Source organism: Leptopilina boulardi, unplaced genomic scaffold (genome assembly GCF_019393585.1).
Source record: "Leptopilina boulardi isolate dan_hultmark-lab unplaced genomic scaffold, ZJU_Lbou_2.1 LbouV2_316, whole genome shotgun sequence".
NCBI classification, from domain to species: domain Eukaryota; kingdom Metazoa; phylum Arthropoda; class Insecta; order Hymenoptera; family Figitidae; genus Leptopilina; species Leptopilina boulardi.
In genome coordinates this window covers 810,616-832,414 of record NW_026137881.1, presented here as the reverse complement: position 1 = coordinate 832,414, position 21,799 = coordinate 810,616, and the positions used below count along the sequence as shown (strand labels likewise).

General features: G+C 29.3%; 1 protein-coding gene and 1 non-coding gene across 4 annotated transcripts in view; both read left to right on the top strand.

Annotated features, from left to right (window-relative positions):
• LOC127283956 (zinc finger protein basonuclin-1-like) overlaps nucleotides 1-21,799 on the top strand; it is a 528,269-nt gene that overhangs the window by 138,860 nt on the left and 367,610 nt on the right. The gene's annotated exons all lie outside the window — the stretch shown is intronic.
• LOC127284029 (5S ribosomal RNA) lies at nucleotides 21,587-21,704 on the top strand. Its single transcript, XR_007843425.1, has one exon. It is a non-coding gene; the product is annotated as a 5S ribosomal RNA (ribosomal RNA).

Genomic DNA, 21,799 nt, shown 5'->3' with positions numbered 1-21,799 from the left:
CAAAGGAACATTAACGACATTGCGCACGCAGCATTCTCACGTAGCCAATTTAGTCCACGAATCACGTCAGCTAGTTATAGGAGAATGCTGCGTGCGCAATGACGTCTGCACGTCAACTAGCAGAAATCGCAATTGTTTATACACGTAAATTATTAAAATTAAATAAGTTAAACTCGCATTTTTTGTTATTATTGCAAATCTCGTAAACTAACAAATATTTTAAGCTGAAATTTACGTTAAAGATTAGTCTTACTATATATAACAAAATTCCAAAGTTTCATTGCAATCGGTTAACCTACTCCGAAAAAGTCAAAATCTCACCTGGAATCGCACTTCAATTAATTTTTTCTTTTACTCAATTGAAATTAGCTCAAAGCGAAATATCTTATTTTAGTAAATAATTTGGTTTGTCGATTTTCGTTAATTACAAAGACCTGGCCAATCCACGGCGCAATATTAAGGAACTAAGTTTGATCAGCTACAGTGCCGTCATTCTTCAGTGCCCGATAAAAAATTTATTCTAATACCTTTAAACCTTACCTATTTCTATAATTTAATTTAACGCATTTTAATAAAGACTATGAGTTGTTTCTAATAAATTTTTCAAAACAAGTCGATTATATGAACATCCACTTTTAAAATAACTACTTTTTTACTTATTTTAACTCTGTGTGTAATTAATTTTATTCTTTTTAATAAAATAAATAAAAATAATTTCTTTCTTCTTGACATTTTACTTCAAAATTAATTAAATCAACTACAAAGTCTAAAACAACTACAAAATCTCATTCTACCAAATAGATTCTTGGGTCATTCAACTACTTTCTGGTAGTACAATTAATACAATTTTTAAATTTAATAGGAAAATTTTTGTATTACAGAGTGTAGTTAAAAAGTAATTAATGCTAATAGGTTTTGAATTGTAATAAACAAACAAAACGCGCGAAGCGCGTAATAATATCGGACCGCGAAGCGGGACGATTATCCTTCGCGCGCCCCGGGGCGCGCTCAAACTAGCGAGCGAAGCGAGCCCCTACGCGCGAAGCGCGTGATGAGAATGTGGCCGCCCCCGCAGGGGGCTGCCAGATTTTTTTAATTACAATAAAGGTCAAGTCCATGAAACATATATATATATAATTAGAAGGGGATACTATACTAATACTTTATACAATGTTGAGTTTCTAATACAAAAAGTGTCCCTTCGTACAAAAGTAATTTAACATTTTTTTTTTTTGTTTTGAAAATTTCAATATAAATTATAATTTGAAAAAAAAGTATTTTCAACAAAATGCAAAAGAGACTGGTTCTGTTTTTTTTTGTAAACGCTCGCGCCTATATAGATTCTGTAATATTATTCACGAGTCAATTTGTAAACGTTCCACTTTACTTTGTCTCGAGAGAGCGACGTTACTGTTTCCATTTTAACGATCACAAAACCACAAGTCGTTTGTGTTTATTGTGACTTATCTAGGAAAGATTTTCCTCGACTGGTATTTAAAGTTAGCCTCTCGTAAAAATAGAGACACACACACAAGCAGATGCCAAGGTGGCAATTATATGCGAGCCACTTGCTACGTAGAAAGAGAGTAAAGGGTTCGCCTTGTGTTGTTTTAATAAATGCAAATTTTACTTTTGTATTTGAATATTCATAGATGGTGTGCCGGATGATTTCTTTTGTCGTCGCGGTATATAGCCCTTCTAAACGATATTCAGCCAAGAAAGTTGTGCTCTCTCTCTCCCTCTACTCTCTTTAACTTTTCTACAACAGCATTATTATACATAAATGCCCTTTTTCACAATTGGACAACCCTTTAAAAAAAACAACTTTATATTTTCTGAACTACAAGGCGAGAGCGCCTTGCTTAAATATTCACATTGCGTAATCTTTCTCTCTCTCTCTCTCTCTTTGTATATATATATAAACACTTTCCCAACACATATAATGTCTTTTAATAATTAACAGCAATAAAGCCAGCGATATATGAAGAAAAGTAAATTAATTAATCGTCTACTTAATGAGGCGACACACGCGTTGGGATTATGGAAATTTTCTTGAAAGTCAAATGACAAAGCAAAAATTTTTCTTTCCTGATTCTCATAACTATACATATAGTAGTGAGAAACTTTGATTAACACAGTGTTAGAAAAATACACCTAAATTTTTAATTTTTTATACTGGAATTTTTTTTTTTTTTTTTTTTGCTTTCATATAAGTGAACTTTCTAAATTTGAATCAGTGAGATGTCACTGATAAAATAGTTGAAAGCAATTGAATTAGTTCAGTAAAATTTTCATTGAAATTCAGTTACATTTCACTGAAAATCAATAGAATTATTACTGTTTGAAACAGTCAAATCTGTTTTACCGATTAATGATAATGCAGATTTGACTGTTTAAATTAGTAATAATTCTACTGATTTTCAGTGAAATGTGACTGAATTTTAATGGAAATTTTACTGAACTAATTCAGTTGCTAAATTTAATTTTTAGTCAGAGCAACTAAAATTTAGTTGGACTAACAAAAAAATTTATTCAATTACGAAATATTTGTTTGAAAAATCTCATCTCTTGGGATCGAACCTCTGTTTTTAAACTGCGAATCGGGTGCTCTGACCACTGGACTACCACCATCTTTGTGAGAGATTTAAACTAATTGTTCTAAGCTATACGAGAGCGAATTAAATTATTTGGTTAGTAAAAACAAACGATCATTTGGTTTTTTTTTGACCAAACTATTTTGTTGTGTTAACAAAATTATTTTGTTTGTCGTATAACCCAAATTTTGGTTGGAATTTAAAAATGTTCAATCAAATAATTTTGTTGGCCTAATCAAATGTTTGGTTGAGATAATTCTACGACTTTGTTTCAGCCAACAAAAATTAAGTTACAAGAACCAAAATTGCCTAACCAAACCAAATTTTTCTGTATAGATTAAAAATATCATGTAAAGAAAAAAATTTCTGTAATTCGAAACATGTTTTAAAATTTTTTTTTCGTAAAAGCAAAGAAACAATTTTTGTAATTCAAACAACTTTCATTTTTGATTTCCCAAAGGGATATGTTAAAGGAACGATTTCTTTGTTTCAAAGAAATCTTTATAATTGTCATTTTAAATAGATGAAATCAAAATTTGTTCATTATATATTTTTGTGACATGTTAAAATATATATGTTAAATTATCGATCAAACAAAAAAATCAAGATATTTCGCTGCTTACTGTTATAGTCTGATTTTTTTACGGGAAGTAAATTATCACTCCAATTAGGTCTGAATTTTAAATCAAAGCACTACTTTATTTCTATTCGTGACTGGACTGCGGGCAAAGCTAGTAAACGAGGAGCATTAATAGCTTCAACATATATATATATATATATATATATATATATATATATATATATATATATATGTGTGTGTGTGTGTGTGTATGTCAATTTTAATGCGCGGTGTGTGTCACAAAAGACACGACGAAATGACTTGTGAGGTCCAAAGTTTCAAGATTCGTCTCTGGACAAATAACAGACTCTCATTTAGCATTTAGCGTTAACGTAAAGCTTGCTACCGGGCAGGATAAACACGAGAGACAAAGAATAACAATGAAACAACTTCTCTTTTTCGCGTACGTTAAATACGCGAGCGAGAAAGAGAGAAAGGAAGCTCCGCGTGCAGGATATATGAAAATTGGAAAAAAGCCGAACCAAAAAGGCAAAGCCCGGGAGCCACTGAAACGTTAACCGTGTATATATATATATTTATATATATATGCACATAATATATACATACATATATGTATATGTAGAGGTGCTAATTGTCAACTTGGCCTCGAAGCTTTCCTTTTTGGCGACGTTTCGATTCAACTAACAAGTTCGACAAATACCGCTCATCGTCAACATAAAAAAGAAATAAGGAATTTCAAGTATATATCTTAAATTTGACAAAAAAAAAAACTGAAACTTTCGTTATATTGTCCTAAAAGTGTGAACATAAGGCCATTTATATATATTTTTTATCTTTTTCATTTTACCGCTCCTCAATGGTTATTCTAATTTAACTTTTTTAAAAATACTTTATTTTTCTATTTAATTAAATATTTCTCAATTCTTTCAATTTTTATCTTTTTTTTTTTATTTTTATTATTATTGTTTTTTATTTTACAGAAAAGAATTCGAAAATTATAATATTTAATTGCAATTTTAAAAGAATTATATAAAAAGTAATTTTGAATTTTCCCGCTTAAAGTAGATCAAGTAATCGGTCGTTCACAATATATCGATATATCGAACTCGAAGAAAAGACGTCTAACCTCAATTTTCACTACTTTTGCATTGTGGTGTACCTTTGGCGCCTTTGTGTCAATTTTGTTATTCGAAAAATATTTGATATATTGTTTTGTCTATTGTTGATAATATTGGTAATAATTGTATTAATATTACGATTTAAAAAACCTACCCTGACGGAATAAAATCACTCAACGTCCACTTTATAAAATAGACATTGGGTAGAAATTTGGTAATTCGCAAAAAGTAAAGGTTGAAACGACAAAATATGAAAAAAATTAGTATTGCAAAAGGTAGATGAATATCTATAGAGACTTAATTCTAGTAATAATTGCGTTAAATAAAGCATTAAATAATAAAAAAAAAAATTAATGAGCAAAAAGTTTTTAACGTTCAAATGAACAAAATATTTTTTTCAATCTATAAATTTTAAAAAATTATAATGTCAATGTAAAATAAAATAGTAAATTAAACAAATATTAAATTAATAATTTCCGTTTAGATTTTTTAAAACAATTGTTTTCTAATAAAATTCGTACTTAATGAAGTTGCAAAATAAATTTTGTTCATTTGAATGTTCAAAACTTTTGGCTCATGTAAATTATGAGGTGAATGAAAAACATATATAAAATCCAATTGTCCGAATGACCATTTGATTGAAAACCAGTTGTCCGAATTAAGTTTTGTCAGAATCTTTTTTTGTCCGAAATAAGAATTGCCAGAATATTTATTTCTCCGATTTTACAATGAATATAAAATTTACTGTTCCGAAATCATTTTTGACCGAATTTTTATTTCTCAGAATCTTATAGATTCATCCGAATATTTATTATTCCGAATTTACGTTAATTCGAAAGTTTATTTTACAAAAAGTGTAAAGTATCCGATTTTTATTTATACCGAATTACTATATCTAATCGAATTTTCAACAATTTGAAACAAGGAACAGGGGATCGATTACGTAACTTTCCCACATCTCACTTCCCACATTTTACATCCCACATCTCACTTCCCATATTTTACATCCCACATCTCACTTCCCACATTTTACATCCCACATCTCACTTCCCACATTTTACATACCACTTCCCACATCCAACATCTTGTGGGAAATGGGAGAGATGTGAGACATGGGAAGTGGGATATAAAAGGTGGGTGGCGTGATAAGAAAAGTGTAATGTACAATGTGAGATGTGAAGTGTGAAAAGTGAAATGTGGGAAATGAGATGTGGAATGTGAAATATGGGAAGTCAGATGTGGGAAGTGGGATGTGGTATGTGAAATATGGGAAGTGGGATATGAAATATGGGAAGTGAGAAGTGGGATGTGAAATATGGAAATGGGGTATGAAATATGGGAAGTGGGATGTGGGAAGTGGGATATGAAATATGGGAAGTGAGAAGTGAGATGTGAAATATAGGATGTGGGAAGTGAGATGTGGGATGTAAAATGTGGGAAGTGGGATGTAAAATGTAGGAAGTGAGATGTGGGATTTGGGAAGTGGAATGTAAAATGTGGGAAGTGAGATGTGGGAAGTGGGAAAGTTACGTAGTCGACCCCCAGTAATTCGTTGTAAAATTGGAGAAATAAATATTCTAGTAATTCTCATTTCGGACAAAAAAAAATTCTGATAAAACTTAATTCGGACAACTGCGGTTTTCGATCAAATGGTCATTCGGACTATTGGGTTTTATATGTTTTTCATGCACCTCGTAAATTATGCAAAGTAACTTGTTATGTTTACATATTTTATAGGTTTTTATAATATTTGCAATAAATTAATGTAAAATGACGTAAAATTTTACATATTTTTTTAAAAAAATGTTAAATTCATTAAATTGATATATTTTTGAGGTTAGTAAATTGATAATAATAAAAATTATATTGAATTTCATTAGTATTGTGAAATATTATAGAAATTGTGTTATTACTATCAATTAATTAATCTCTAAAATACATCAATTTGATGAATTTAATATTTTTTTTTTTTAAATATGTATAAAGTTCTATGTCATTTTACATTAATTTATTTTGGCAATATTATAAAAACCTATAGAATGTAAACAATATATTCTACATTTAAGAATATCTTCTTGGCGTCTAATTAAAAATATTTCCCATGCATTTTATTCTTAAAGTTAGAATATAATATTCTTAAAATAAAAAACATTTCTTAAATTAAGAATTTTTTTTCTTTATTTTTGTAAAATATTTCTTAATTTAAAAATAGTTTCTTATTTCAAGAATATTATATATTTTAACTTTAAGAATAAAATGTATGTGGGAAATATTCTTAAAGAGGCGCCAAGAAGATATTCTTAAATTTAGAATATAATTTTTTCAGTGAATTATTATTACCTATACAAATATATTTATATACTAATTCGTTATCGACACTTGAGTTATTAAAATATTCTCTATTATAAAATTAAATTCCTCCCCCCCCCCCACCAACATTTAATAAAAATTTTGTGTAATATTTTTGAAATTAATTCAAAATTCCATAAAGTTTTGAGAGAGAGAGAGAGAGAGAGAGAGAGAGAGAGAGAGAGAGAGAGAGAGAGAGAGAGAGAGAGAGAGAGAGAGAGAGAGAGAGAGAGAGAGACTTGGGGGCCAAATAAGTTTCAAGATATAAATGATGAGGGTCAAGGAGAGAGAGAAAAAAAAACGCAAGCGCTGTATAGGAGAAGACAAGGCCCATGTTGTGGGAGGACGTGCAGATTACAAGCCTGTCATTTTGCATGTTAGGCGTGAAAGGAACAAAGTCAAAAGAATAATATCACATTTTTTTGAAACGGATTTTTTTTTTCAATTTTAGACATACTTATTGGTTTCATATATATAATTTTGAAAGAAACTTTTTAATTCTCCAAACGATTATTTATATATTATAATTATTATCATTGGATTTTAATAGGATTAATTTCTTTTTTTCGTTGCGCACGTGCTTAAGAGGAATGGACAAAAAAAATTGTTAATCTTGCTCTATATCAAATTTTATCAAAATGATGCCAATAAGGAGAAAAAAAAAATCACGGTAATGAGCATATTTCTATTTAAGTTTATAACGTGTTAATCTAATTTTTTTTCTTCTTCTTCTTCGTGTGATAATAATTATCAAGAATGTTGAACTATTTCAATTTTTTTTTTCAATTCTTGGGAATATATATATATATATATATATATATATATATATATAATAAAAGTAATGAAAATCGTCAAATGTTTATTTCTCATGCACGTGCATGAAATTTATAATCTCTCTCTCTCTCTCTCTTGAAATGCAACGGAACTAATGTCCTAGAAATTTCTGTTGTATCATATCTTGAATTTTTCATATAAATATATCCCTATATCGATATAGAATATCGAGTATTAATTGATTTTTTTTTTCCTAATGAGTCTTGGGAGATGTTTGAGCAATATCAGGTCATATGGAGCAATTAACCATACTATCATCTATTAATTAACGCGCGATTAACTCTCTCTCTCTCTCTTAAGAAAACCGCGCTGAGACTTTTGCCTGATACACCTGTGCGAGCTCAGGTATTGCCATACCTTGTCGAGCACACTTTTGCATTCACAAAGAGACCGCTTTCGAGTTAGTATGTTGTAATTAGTCGTAAATACGATTTTACGAGTGTCTCTCTCTCTCGACTCTCTAGCACTCTTTGAATAAAAAAAAAAAAAAAAAAAAATAAGAAAAAATACAGGTCTTTGAATTAAGTGAATTTTACTTGGTTCAGGTAGAACACAGCGATATTAAGTGCTGATAAATCATTTTATCCTATCGGTTCAAGAAAATTGTAAATTAATTCAGTAAATTCTCTTTCTTTGCTTGCGCGATGAGTCATTTTTCCCGGGAGTCAATGTGCATATTTTATTTACAGTTAGTTGATATTCAATAATATTGTAAAAGAAACGCACATACACACACTTTTTTTACACATAGATGTCTTATAATTTGCATAAAAAAAAAACAGGAAGAATATATGTTAAGAATGTGTAATTCAAATTTGTTAATTGATATGATAAATTATAATTGCTCTTGAGTGTATTTGTGCAAAAACAATTAAAAAGCAATTTTATATTTTTATTTTGAATTTATTTAAATTCATTTTTTTTCTCTCTTAATATCAGTATTTAATAGTTGTTTATAATTCTGTATTTCTAACATAAGTTTTAGAATTATATTTAGAAATGTATAACTATATATGATTGCGAAAAAAAATTGGAAGGTAGTAGAATTAATTTTAAGGTTTTAAAATAAATTTGTACAATTTTGTAGATACTAGAATAATTTTTTGTTGTTCTTGAGAAAATTTTAAGATTTAAATTTCAAAGGTTGTAAATAAAAATTCTTTAAGGGTGAAAAACAAATTTTAAGATTTAAACTTTGAAGGAAGTAAATCAAAATTAAGGTTGTGAAATAACCTTCCATTTCGAACAATAACTTTTTGCAGTAGAATAACTTTAAAAGTTCTAGAACAAATTTAGAGAAGTTAATTTACAACTTAAAAGTTGTAAAATATTGTTCAAGGTTGTAAAACCAACTTGGTTCTAAAATAAACTTTAGTAAAACGTATAATTAAATATTGTAGAATAAACTTAAAAGTTGTAAAATTTACTTAAAATTAAAATTTACTTTAAGGTTGTAAAACAAACTTGAAGGTTCTATTATAAACTTGAGGACTTGTAAAACATATAATTAAAGGTTGTAGAATAACCTTAAAAGAAGTAAAATCTATCTGAAGGTTGTAAAGCAAACTTTGAGGTTCTATGATAAACTTTAAGAATGTAAAATATAGTTTTAAGGTTGTAGAATAACTTTAAAAGAAGTAAAATTCATCTGAAAGTTGTGAATTATTCAATAAAATGGCAAAAACGAACTTGAAGGTTCTTAAATTTATTTTAAGAATATAAAGTAAACTTTAAGGTCGTTCAACAACATTGAAGGTTCAAAAGCAAATTTTAAGGTTTTAAGTTTACATCGAACAGGTTGTAAAATAACCTTTGTAAAATAACCACCTTCAAGGTGGTAAAAAAATTGTTAAGGTTGTAAAACAAATTTCAAAGTTTTAGAATAATCTTAAAAACATGAAAAACAAAGTTTAAGGTTGTAGAACAACCTTGAAGGAAGTAAATTCAATTTTTATAGGTTGTAAAATAATCACTGAATAAGGTGGTAAAGTAAATTTATATAACATCTTAATCAAACTTTAAGGTTGTATAATAACCTTCAACTTCGTACTAGAAGTTTGTAGTTCCTACAGTAACAATGTAGGTTCTAGAGGAAACTATTAGGTTATAGAATAACCTTGAAGGTTGTAAAACAATAGTTAAGGCAGTAAAGCAAACTAAAAATTCCAGAATAATTTTACAGAAATGTAAAACAAACTTTAGTATTGTAGAATTACCTTGAAGGAAGTAAAACTAATCTTTGGGTTGTAAAATAATCACTGAATAAGGTGATAAAGTAAATTTTAATGTAAATTTTAAGGTTTCCAATAACTTTGAAGGATGTAAAACAATTTTAAAGGTTGTAAATAACCTTGAATTTCGTATTATGACTTTGTAGTTTCTAGAGTAACATTGAAGGTTGTAGAGAAAACTGTAAGATTATAAAATAACCTTCAAGGTTGTAAACAACTTGTTAAGGCTGTAAACCAAACTTCAATATTTTAAAATAATCTTTAGAAAAAAACAAAAACTCGAAGGTAGTAAAATAATTACTTGTAGTAAAATAACTTTAAAGGTTGTAAATCAAATTTTAAGGTTATAAAAAATTCATCAAATTAAGGCAACAACTTGTTGAAAATCCTATATAAAATAACTTTGAGGCTCTAAAATTTTAGAATAACCTTCAAGTTTGTAAAATATTCCTTAAGGTTGTAAAACAAACATTAATAGTTCTAGAATTAATTAATTTAAATTTAATTTTCCTTTCTTAATATATGATTATACATATACATAATAGCTGTTTATACTTCAATATTGAAACTTATTTTTTTCTCTCTCTATCTTATCATTATTAAATATATAATTTGATGATATTGACGGGTATAATATAATAATTGGACAATATTGGCGGGTATAGATTATAAAAATTTGCATTTTTTTTTTGCTTGGTGGTGAGCGTTATATTCAAATTGATCGTTCTACAAATTGAATTCTCGAGATGGCGCGAGACTCAAGGGAAGACACGTGTCCGTGTGCTTATAAACGTACGAGCAGGGTCTGCGTTGTCGTAAAGCTGGATATTTATTGGATACCGTAATCGATCCGATCACCGTTTAATACCAATTACCGCGACATCCGCATCCGCGAGAGCGTCGAACCAAACGATTTACGACGATCGCACACCAAACTGGATTTCCATATACTTTTATATATATGTGTATATATATATATATATATATATATATATATATATATATATATATATAAATTCCCATATATAGGTACAATATGCTCAAATGACCATAATATGATCATAATGATCGATTATGTCATATCAATTCCGCAATTTTGAAATATTAAAAAAAAATATAAATTTTCTAAAAAATTGCTTTTGTTAAAATTAACACAAGTCAATATTGATATACATTTAAACGTATTTTCTATATAAATCAAAATTTGTTATTTATGGGTCCAATTTTAGAAAATTTGACATCGGATTTTCAAAATTAAAAATGGCGGATCCAATATGTCGAAAGTTTTTTTTAAAATTGATCAGATTTGTCTGAAAGTAGTTACTCGGGGGTTTTAGGGGGCGCTGATTACGAATTTAATGTCGGACTTTTAAATTTCAAAATGGCGGATCCAATATGGTGGACTTTCTTTTAAATTGATTAGATTTGCTAAAAACTTTTTTACCAGGGGATTCGGAATTTATATGTACATATATATATATATAATATGAACGATACAAGAATATAGTTAAATGTGCGCGGTATTTGAAGTAGAATGTCGCGTGTGTTTTATGTGTAAACGTCGCAATATCGATATAACGTGACAAGGCTAAATGCGCACATTACCTTAGCGAATCTTCAGTGTAAATCGCATTATCAGAAATGCGCAGCTGCATTCTCCCACACGCGGGTCCTTCGGGTGCACAAAACAAAAACTCTAAACCGCGATACTGGCTCGCGTGATCACACGTGTGTGGCATGTTAATACACAATAAGAAAATTAAGGAATATATATACACTCCTTCCTTTTTATACTCCATTGCTCAAAAAAAAAAAAAAAAAAAAAAAAAAATAGAAGAATCTTCTTCATACAATACCTATACAGAAAATCATTTCAAAAATTGTAAAAATTACACACTACAATAATATGCTAAAAATATAATAAAATTATTTCTCCCATTGTAACGTTTGTAATTGAAAGAATCAATATTTAGCTCGCCGAGACAGGGTTCGTTTTGATTCCAACAAAAAAATAATAACCACGGGTTAATTACAAACTGATAACAAATTATTTATTTACACGATATATATATACAAATGACAAAGATTAACAAGTAAATCGCGAAAGTCGGTTTCAAGTAACAATTTGTCGGCGTCTATCCAAAGTATGTTGAGCCGCAGAATCGAAAATCGGTATCAATCTGGAACGTTGTTTATTTGAGCAGCGCATTAACGAAATCAGTTTCAACTCGCTGTGATGAGGCGTAAATCTGTTACTTTACTGTCTAAAAATTCGCGATATACTGGTGAACCACGAGTAAAACTCGTGTTCCAATTATACAAAGAGTAAAACTCTTAAATATATCTAAAAACGGAGATTAAAAAAGGTAAAAAGAACGGAAAAATCTAGTTTAAACATCGTGAATACAAATTTACGTTACTATGCATTTTGATACGTTGCCTTACGATTCGTTACTGTACATTACGTTACGTTATTTTACATTAGGGGAGACCCAGGAGGAAAGTAACAAAAATCAGTTTTTTTATGCTAACATTAAAAATATTTGTCGGATAAATTTGTCCAAAATATTAAATGAAAGCTTGGACATTCACCTTTTAAATAAAATTTGAATTAAACATTTATAATAAGTTGACAGTTCACAGTATAACTTTTACGCAAGCTCTTCATCTGTTACTTTCCTCCTGACCCCCGAGGAGGAAAGTAACAAGCTCCTAGGAGGAAAGTAACAGTATAAAATTATGTAAAATTCTTTAGACTAATGACTATTATTAATTAGAAATATTTTTATTAGGAACACATAAAAGTTTAAGTACACTTTATACTTATTTGGGACATATTTAGCACATATTTCGAACATTTTATGAATTTAGCTCATTTTTTTTCTTAAAGATATTTTATGCTTACCTAGATCACAGGTTTTTCTTAAATAAATCTCTGTTATTCGTAAAATTAAATACGATTTGCTTCAATCATTAGTTAAAACATGGACAATATCGACAACAGGAGAAAAGTAGCGTGTTACTTTCCTCCTCGGTCGCTTTTTTCTTGTATGTCAACAAAAAAGTTAAAACTACACAACTGTTAAATTGTTTGTTTAAGCACAACTTAAAGACAGATAATAAGGCTACAAAATAACGAAAGGCACATTTTGAAAAACAATAAAATTAAAGAAATACGAGACTTTGAAAATTTGAACGAAAACTTACTTTTGACGTTTTTTCTGCACGTCACACCGGAATCAGACCTAACCTTTCCTGTCAGGCTCGGACACACTATGGAGGAGGAAGGGGGAACAGTGCCGACTAAAAATATGTTTGAACCATGTCTATCCGATAATTTGTTTAAAAGTTATAAGCTTTGTTACTTTCCTCCTCTGTTACTTTCCTCCTCGGTCTCCCCTACATTACTATACATTGTGATACTTTACATTTCATTACTATAGATTACGTTACGTTACACTATATACATTAAAAACCGATAAAATGTTCAACGGGTAAAACCCGTCGAATGAGAGTGAAACTCTCTACGAAAGTTATTCGGAATAAAACTCCGGGAGTATAGCTCCTTAGGGGTAAAACACCTAGTCAGGTGGGTAAGACCCAGGCCCGGTCAACTCCGTTGAATTGAAAATGGCAACATTCAGCGCTTCTACAACCAACATAGCAACTAAATTTTACTCAGCTTGTATATCTATACATACAATAGATATAGATATACAAGCTGAGTAAAATTTAGTTGCAATGTTGGTTGTAGAAGCGCTGTATGTTGCCATTTCTATTCAATGGAGTTGACCGGGCCCGGTAAGACCCTCCAGGACTCCGTGCAGTACGAAAGTGACGGTCCTCAGCGTGAGCGCAGCTTATATAGCCAATCGGTGGGCTGAGCGTACGCGAGAGAGCTTTCAGGGATGCGGCCCGTGCGGCGAAATTGAGTACTATGTTGCTGTTCTCTGCGGTCGATAACATATTTATCGACTTACAATAATATTTAGTATAAATATTTACCGGCCAATTTCTAACTATCATTATACCATTTATACATGGAGAAAAATAAAAAAACGAATAAAGTAACTTTTACTATATTTAAAAGTAAAATCTAAACTGTCCGCAGTTTCTGCGTATTTTTGATATAAATTTTATTATTTCTGGAGTAAAACTTGACAGAAATGCGCAGAAATTGAGGACAGTTCAGGTTTTACTTTTAAAGTAGTAAAAGTTACTTTATTCTTATTTATTAGTTGTGGTTACTATCTTCTTTGATTAGCATAACTATTTTATTAGTTGGTTTAAATAATTAGTTTGTTGAAATAACTATTCAATTAGTTACCTTACTAACGAAATGGTTAGGCTGACTAACTAAATGGTAACAGTAACTAATATAAATTAGCAACAATATTCTTACTAAAGAAATGGTAATTACAAACAATAGTTTCTCTCAGTGTATAATTTTAATTTAAAAATTTCTCATAATAAAATTTTCATGCATTTTTAATGAAAGTCCATCTCGAATTATTATTGTATTATACATATAGCAAAAGGGTGTGACTCGAAAAAATAAGTATTCAGAATGAAATGTTATCACTCTCGCACGAAGAGAGAAAATGTTTACTTGTTTTCTCAATCTATCGATTAGTATAGAACAAGGGATCGAATTGTATATACAATCGTGCGTGTACTGTTCAGCGAGAGAGAGAGAGAGAGGCCACTTGTTCCGCGTTGCTTTATTTCTACCTTCGTATATGTAATTTTTTTTACCCTCTTTTTGTTTGTTTGTTTGTATTTTTTTTCACCTTCCATCTGAGCCCTTCACTTCCTCATGTCTCCTTTCGCCTCTCAATATTCTATTAGCAATTACCGACCCAGTCGTGGTGCAGGCACACGCAATTCTCGATAAGGTGCGCATCATGCCGCATGGTTTATGCGAACCTCACCTTATGGGTGAGTTATACAATGTCGTGCACACGCACAGAAATTAGGTATATATATATGTATATATGACATGGTAATGATAATTAATCAACCTCAACACCAATGTGGCGCCCTCAACTCGTCCGACGAGCAGAGCGTAATAACCGCGCGTGCAAGTTGTGTGGTCCCTCTTGTTCTCTATTATAATATGATCCCACGAAAAGTCACGAAAAATCATTTAAAAATTCTGCCAGGTGAAACCTCAAATAGGGTATACTTGGTCTGGACCTCACCAGTTTTCCTATTATAGTTTTAAACAAATGTTAATAAATGCATTTCTTTTCCCGTGTGTAAATATTTCACGTTACTGTACAGTTAAACTATTTTCTACATATAGGCACTGTATAGTTGGACTATACTGAAACTAGCCAGAAATGTTACGCTACGACCAACAAGTTTCTGGATATTTAAACTATATGGAAACTATTTATTGCATCTATAGAGTATTTAAAATGTTCAGGACAGTTATACTATTTTCTATACAGGCTTTGTGTAGCTGAACTATACTGAAACTAGCTAGAAATTTAACGTTACTACCAAGAAATTTGTAGATAACTAAACTATAAAGAAACTGTCTAGTGTATCTAAAATATTTAGAATGGTCATGACAGTTATACTATTTTTTATAAAGCCTCTGCATAGTTGAACTATACTGAAACTAGTTTGAAATGTAACGCTACTACCAACAAGTTTCTAGATAACTCAACTGTTCAGAAACTATTTATTGTATCTACAATATTTAGAATGGTCAGAACAGTTGTACTATTTTCAGTAAAGGCTCTGTATAGTTAGACTAGACTGAAACTAATTAGAAATTTAACGTTACTACCAACAAGTTTCTAGATACTTAAACTATATGGGAACTATTTATTTAATCTAGACTATTTAGAATAGTCAAAAGAGTTATACTATTTTCTATATAGGCTCTGTATAGTTGAATTATACTGAAACTAGTTAGAAATGTAACGCTACTACCAACAATTTTCTAGATAAATAAACTATACAGGAACTATCTAGTTTTTCTAGATTATTTAGAAAGCTCAGAACAGTTATACTGTTTTCCATATAGACTCTGTATAGTTGATCTATACTGAAACTAGCTTGAAATGTAATGATCGTCAAAAATAAAGAAGTGTTAGGTAAAAAAATCTAAAAAGACGCTAATAAGTTTTTTCCCTTTGTCAAAACTTGGTTAAAATCATTTTTTTAGGCCACTAGTAAGTTTTTCTGAGAAAATCTACATTAGAGATAGTAAAATCTGGACAGTACCCCATCAGGCCCTCATTTCAATTTCTGCACGAGTATATCAAATTTTTTAATTAAGTCATTGCGATTTACACTTACTACACTCTGTAATAGCGGATCAACCGGTTGGCAACAATGTTTAGCCCAGAGGATGAGCTATTATTTTCACAGTATTACTTTCTTATATACAAGAAGTTGCATGCCGACAATATATATATATATATATATATATACATATATATATATATATATGCGGAAGGGGGAAAAACCATATTCACCGCGTAGCCTGAAGACAGACAGAGGCATAGCTTTGTATGGACCATATATACATATATACTATATAGGGTACAGGTGCGGCGTGCTCGTAAAGATGCAAATATTCGCACAGGCGGGATGGACTCGTCAGCGACTGTCAAAAGTCCGATTGCAAAAGGGAGCGCGGGGGATCACGAAAGGATATATTCTTCCCGCACATCTCCGCAAAGGCAAACACAAAGAAAAAATTTTCGACCACCCTTACTGATGATGCTCAGAAATCTTGTGCTGTGTTTGCTCCGTAAACAAAAATCTTTCTCTCTTTATCTCTTTCTATACATTCTCCAAAGACGTGTGCTACTTATACAACCCTTTATTTTACTCATCGTCATGCTACTGTTTAGAGATTTTCGCCTTAAAAATGTAAAAAGCCATTATATATTGTTTTTCATCAAACATTCTTCTCGCATTCTTTTTATATTGAAATAATTTTGGGATGTAATTTCTTGTTGTTTGCGTTTATTCAATATTTATTCATCTAATATATATAGTTAACTTGAAGCCACGCGTGGAAATGGAACCATGGGCATAAAATCATAAAAACCATGAGCGAAATCGATTGCCAAGGTAAATACGATTAGACCCATGGTTTAAACCTTGGGAAAAATTTTAAAAATCATTGCTCATGTCCGTTTTTCATGGTAAATTTTTTTTTTTTTTTTTTTAATTTTACGGATTTTTAACCATTGCTAAAATCTTGGAAACCATGGAAAAATTAATTTTTTTATTTTACTAATTTTGGGCCATTGCTAAACACTTGACAATCATGGGAAAATTAATTTTTTAAATTTATAGTTTTTGGACCATTGCTAAAATCTTGCTAACCGATGGAAAACTCTCTAAATTTGAATTAGCTAAAATTTCACTGTTTGAATTAGCGAATAAAGTTTTCACTGCAAATCAGCGGATACAGCTAATAAAATAGCGAAACACGAATTGGCGAACGTCGGTCATTTTCGTCGGAAGATAAATTTATTTTTAAAATGGTGTATTCCGCTGATTGAAATAGTTGTTAGTCGCTGATTCGCAGCTGCATACTCACAGAAAAAACCTGAATTCAAATTGAGTATAGATTCTATACTCAATTTGATTCGCAACAAAAATGAAACTGGTTGTCTCATTTCGAGTTCTAAGGTAAAAGTATCAAAATGAAACAGGCAAGTTTCATTTTGAGAAAAAGAAAAATGGAAAAATATTGTGAAATAACGAATAATTTTGCACAAAAACATGAAATATAATAATTACAAAGAAGTAAATAACACGCTAGACTTAATATATTTGATTAAAAATTGCTTGTAATCGCGTAATAAAATAATAAAGGAAATATGTTTTTAGGTTAGAAAAATGAAAACATGTGTTTTGACAACAGGAACGGTACTGCCAACTTAAATAATAGCGGTAAATTTAAAAACTTATGAAATTAATTATTATCTACGTAAATAATAATAAATAATTTTTATTTAAAAACTTCTAAATATTCGTACTGGTCAAAATAATCTTTCTGGTGTTGTTGAAATATTAGAAACAATAATTGAAATACAAAATTACTCTGCTTATGATACCAACTTAGAAATCTGAAATTCCAGCCAATATCATTTTGAATAACATGAAGTTTGTCCCATACTCATTTCGATACCCAAAAGAAAATGAGTTGCAACAAAAATGAGTCCAAGTTTTTTCTGTGCTTATAGCTTTTTCAATCAGCGACTATTCGCTGCCAATCAGCGGATTTTAGCTGATTCAAATTTAGAGAGAATAAAAAAAAAGAATTTTTTTTTATTTTCAACCATTGATAAAATCTTGCGAATCATGGAAAAATTATTTTTTTTTAATTTTACTGATTTTTGACCATTGGTAAAATCTTGCGAACCATGGGAAAAAGTTGGGAAAAAGTAAAATTTTACTAATTTAGAAGCAAAAAGTGAGTCACTAATTCAAATTAGTACATATTTTTACTAATTCAGATTTAGAGAGCAGTGAATTACTTCAAATTAGAATTTTTACGTTATCCGTAGTATTGAAATTTTTTTTTATAATTATTATTATTATTTATTGAGAAAAAAGAAGCGTTTTCTTGCTAATGTGTCTATTATTGAAAAAAGACATCTCCAATTGTTTCCGTCAAAGATCATATACTTGAATGGACTCTTTATTTAGTGCTCGTAGGATAAATATAACATTCGTATATGGTGTTGGAAAGATACATTTTTTTTTTTTTTTTTTTAACGAGTCGAGAGTGGAGGCCCGTTATAACATCTTTTAGAAGAAGAATCATCAGAATAAATAAATAAGAGGTTCTTTCTTTCAAAGTGTCCCCTTACCTCGCACCTTTTTCACTCCATCACACTATAATATATATAATATGGCATATATCCCATTCTAAGCTAGAAGTCACACGCCTGAGGACCTCATTTGACGACTTGTCAGTCCCATTATTGTGGTCCTTTTCGTTTATACTATATATACATATAGTCGTCATCATCGTCGTCGTCTTCTTCTTATGGTCATAAGGATGATGTTGTTTTAAAGGCGAAAAACATGACAGATGTACAATAGGATCGTGATGCTGCAGCTGCGCGAATAATGGGAACTGCGAGAAAAACTAAAGGGAATGATGACTTTTGAAAATTGAGGTATCGTAAACATTATTATTGTCAGCTATATAGGCAGGCCATATATATATATGATTTTCTGGCAATCATGTCATTTGACAGTTGTCAGATGGAAATTAAACTGTCGTTTGGATTTTTTTTTCGTTTTTGGACTCTTTAATGAGATTCTAGTTCCCATTGGTAAAATATCGTTTGTCCTCGTTAGGAGAGTAGGTAAAATTGTTAAAATAATAGAGGTTCCAATTTTATAATAGGTTAACCGAAAAAAACACATTTTTCTCCTTTTGTGCCATTTTTCTTGTCAACTATATATATATATATATATATAAGAAGACATTTTAGAGAAATGCGCCTCTTCATTATAAGCGATGGAAATAATTATAGTTATTAAAATAGTTAAATAGTAGTTAAAAATTTAGGTTTGGAAAAGAAAAATTTGACTAATAAAAATATATAGGGTTTATTTCCCATGCATTTAAAAAAATTTTCATTTTTTAAATTGAAAAATAAAATTAAGTTGTGAGTATAAGTAGTCAAATATGGAAATGTTAGGTTGGATAATATTAGGTTTAAAAAAATTCTTGCATTTCAGAAAAGACATTTATATTATAAAAACTATAGTGTTTAAATTTTAATTATAGTTGAAATATTAAATTATATCACAGGCACACAAAAAATAAAAAGTTGTTTGGCCAAGACACTACACTAGTCTATTTTCATGTATTTTTTCACGCTGAATCCGCATCCGAAGTCAGAATTATCAGATTGGCTCTTATTTTTGAGATAAACTCAAAAAACTGCTCAGAAAGAAAAATAAAATCAAAAAGTTAAAAAATTTTTGAATGTCACTGCGACAGTGTAATTGCATACATTTTTTGTCGCTGAATCCGAATCCAAAGTCAGAATTGTTAGATTCGCTCAAATTTTTAAGATAATTGCAAAAAAACACAAGTAACAAAAAACTCAAAATACTCAAAATCAGTTTTTTGGAATTATCTTCAAAATTTCAGCCAATCTGTCAATTCTGACTTCGAACTCGGATTCAGCGTGAAAAAATACATGAAAATGCACTATCGTAGTGTTTCGGCAAAAAAAATTATCTGTGCCCCTAATTCAGAATTTTTATCAGTTTTTGGCGATTTTAGCTCAAAGAAATTTTTTTTTGCCGAAACATTACGATAGTGCATTTTCATGTATTTTTTCACGCTGAATCCGAATTCGAAGTCAGAATTGACAGATTGGCTGAAATTTTGAAGATAATTCCAAAAAACTGATTTTGAGTATTTTGAGTTTTTTGTTACTTGTGTTTTTTTGCAATTATCTAAAAAATTTGAGCGAATCTAACAATTCTGACTTTGGATTCGGATTCAGCGACAAAAAATGCATGCAATTACACTGTCGCAGTGACATTCAAAAATTTTTTAACTTTTTGATTTTATTTTTCTTTCTGAGCAGTTTTTTGAGTTTATCTCAAAAATAAGAGCCAATCTGATAATTCTGACTTCGGATTCGGATTCAGCGTGAAAAAATACATGAAAATAGACTAGTGTAGTGTCTCGGCCAAACAACTTTTTATTTTTTGTGTGCCTGTGTATTTATAAATTAATTATTATTATTTACACTAATTGAAATAGTAAAATTACTAATAATTACTTTTTGGTTAAAAATAACCATTAGTTAAATTCAATTTTAGGTTATGTTAAAATAAACAAAAAATTCTTGTATAATTCAATTATATAGTCAAATTTGACCATTTTTGCAATTATTTTTACACTAAAAATTAGTTACATTTTATTCTCTAAATCTGAATTATAGTGAAATGTGAGTTACTAATTTAAGTTAGTAAAAAAAAAAAATTAAAATTAGTAAAGAATTTTAATTAATTTTTAGTCACTTTTTACTTAAAACTTTAGTAAATAAATTTTAAAAAACTAAAACTACTAAACCAAATAGTAATATTTTTACTAAAAATTAGTAAAAATTCTTACTAATTTAAATTAGTAGCTCACTTTTTACCAGTTCAAATTTAGAGAGTATATCCAATAATTAGTTATTTTTTTACTAATTGGTGAAACAAGAAGTCATTCAAGAATTATTAACTATCCTAAAGAGTTTATCCAATTTATTTAATCCGCCTTTTAATAATTAAAAAAAAAAACAAAATAATTTAAAAGAAAATTTATAAAAATATAAAAAAGATATAAAAATACCCTCTAAATCTGAATTAGTAGAAAACTACTAAATTAAAATACTAAATACTAAAATACTAACTATGTAGTAAACTACTACTAAAACCTAAAACGAATCGGGCCTATTTCAATTAGTAGAAAATAACTAATTTTTAGTAGAAAACAACTAATTTTACAGTAAAATTTAACTAATAGTTTTTAAAAAAATTACTAAAATATTTGGTAAACATAAATCTACTAATTTTTTAGGCATGTAACATAACCTAAAAATTATATTAACTAATGAATTAGTCATTTTTGACTAAAAATTAAACATTACTGTTACTAATTCATTTAATAAACGAATCAGTGCTAAATAATAATAATAATAATAATAATAATAATAGTAATAATAATAATAATAATAATAATAATAATAATAATAATAATAGTAATAATAATAATTGGATTATAAATTTAAAATTCAATACACTTTGTCAGCTCTTTTAAAAAAAACAAAGGATTTGCCTGACAGTCAATTATTTGAATAATTTGTAAAACTTAGATTCTCAGTCAACGCTCACATCATGTTGTTACACTGGTTCTCGTCCGATCACCAAAGTTAAGCAACATTGAGCGCGGTTAGTACTTGGATGGGTGACCGCTTGGGAATACCGCGTAGTGTTGGCTTCCTTTTTTTTAATTTTTATATTTTAAAATTGCACTACATTTAATTTATTTGTTATGTTTTTATTATTTATTAGAATTATTTTTCTAATTAATTA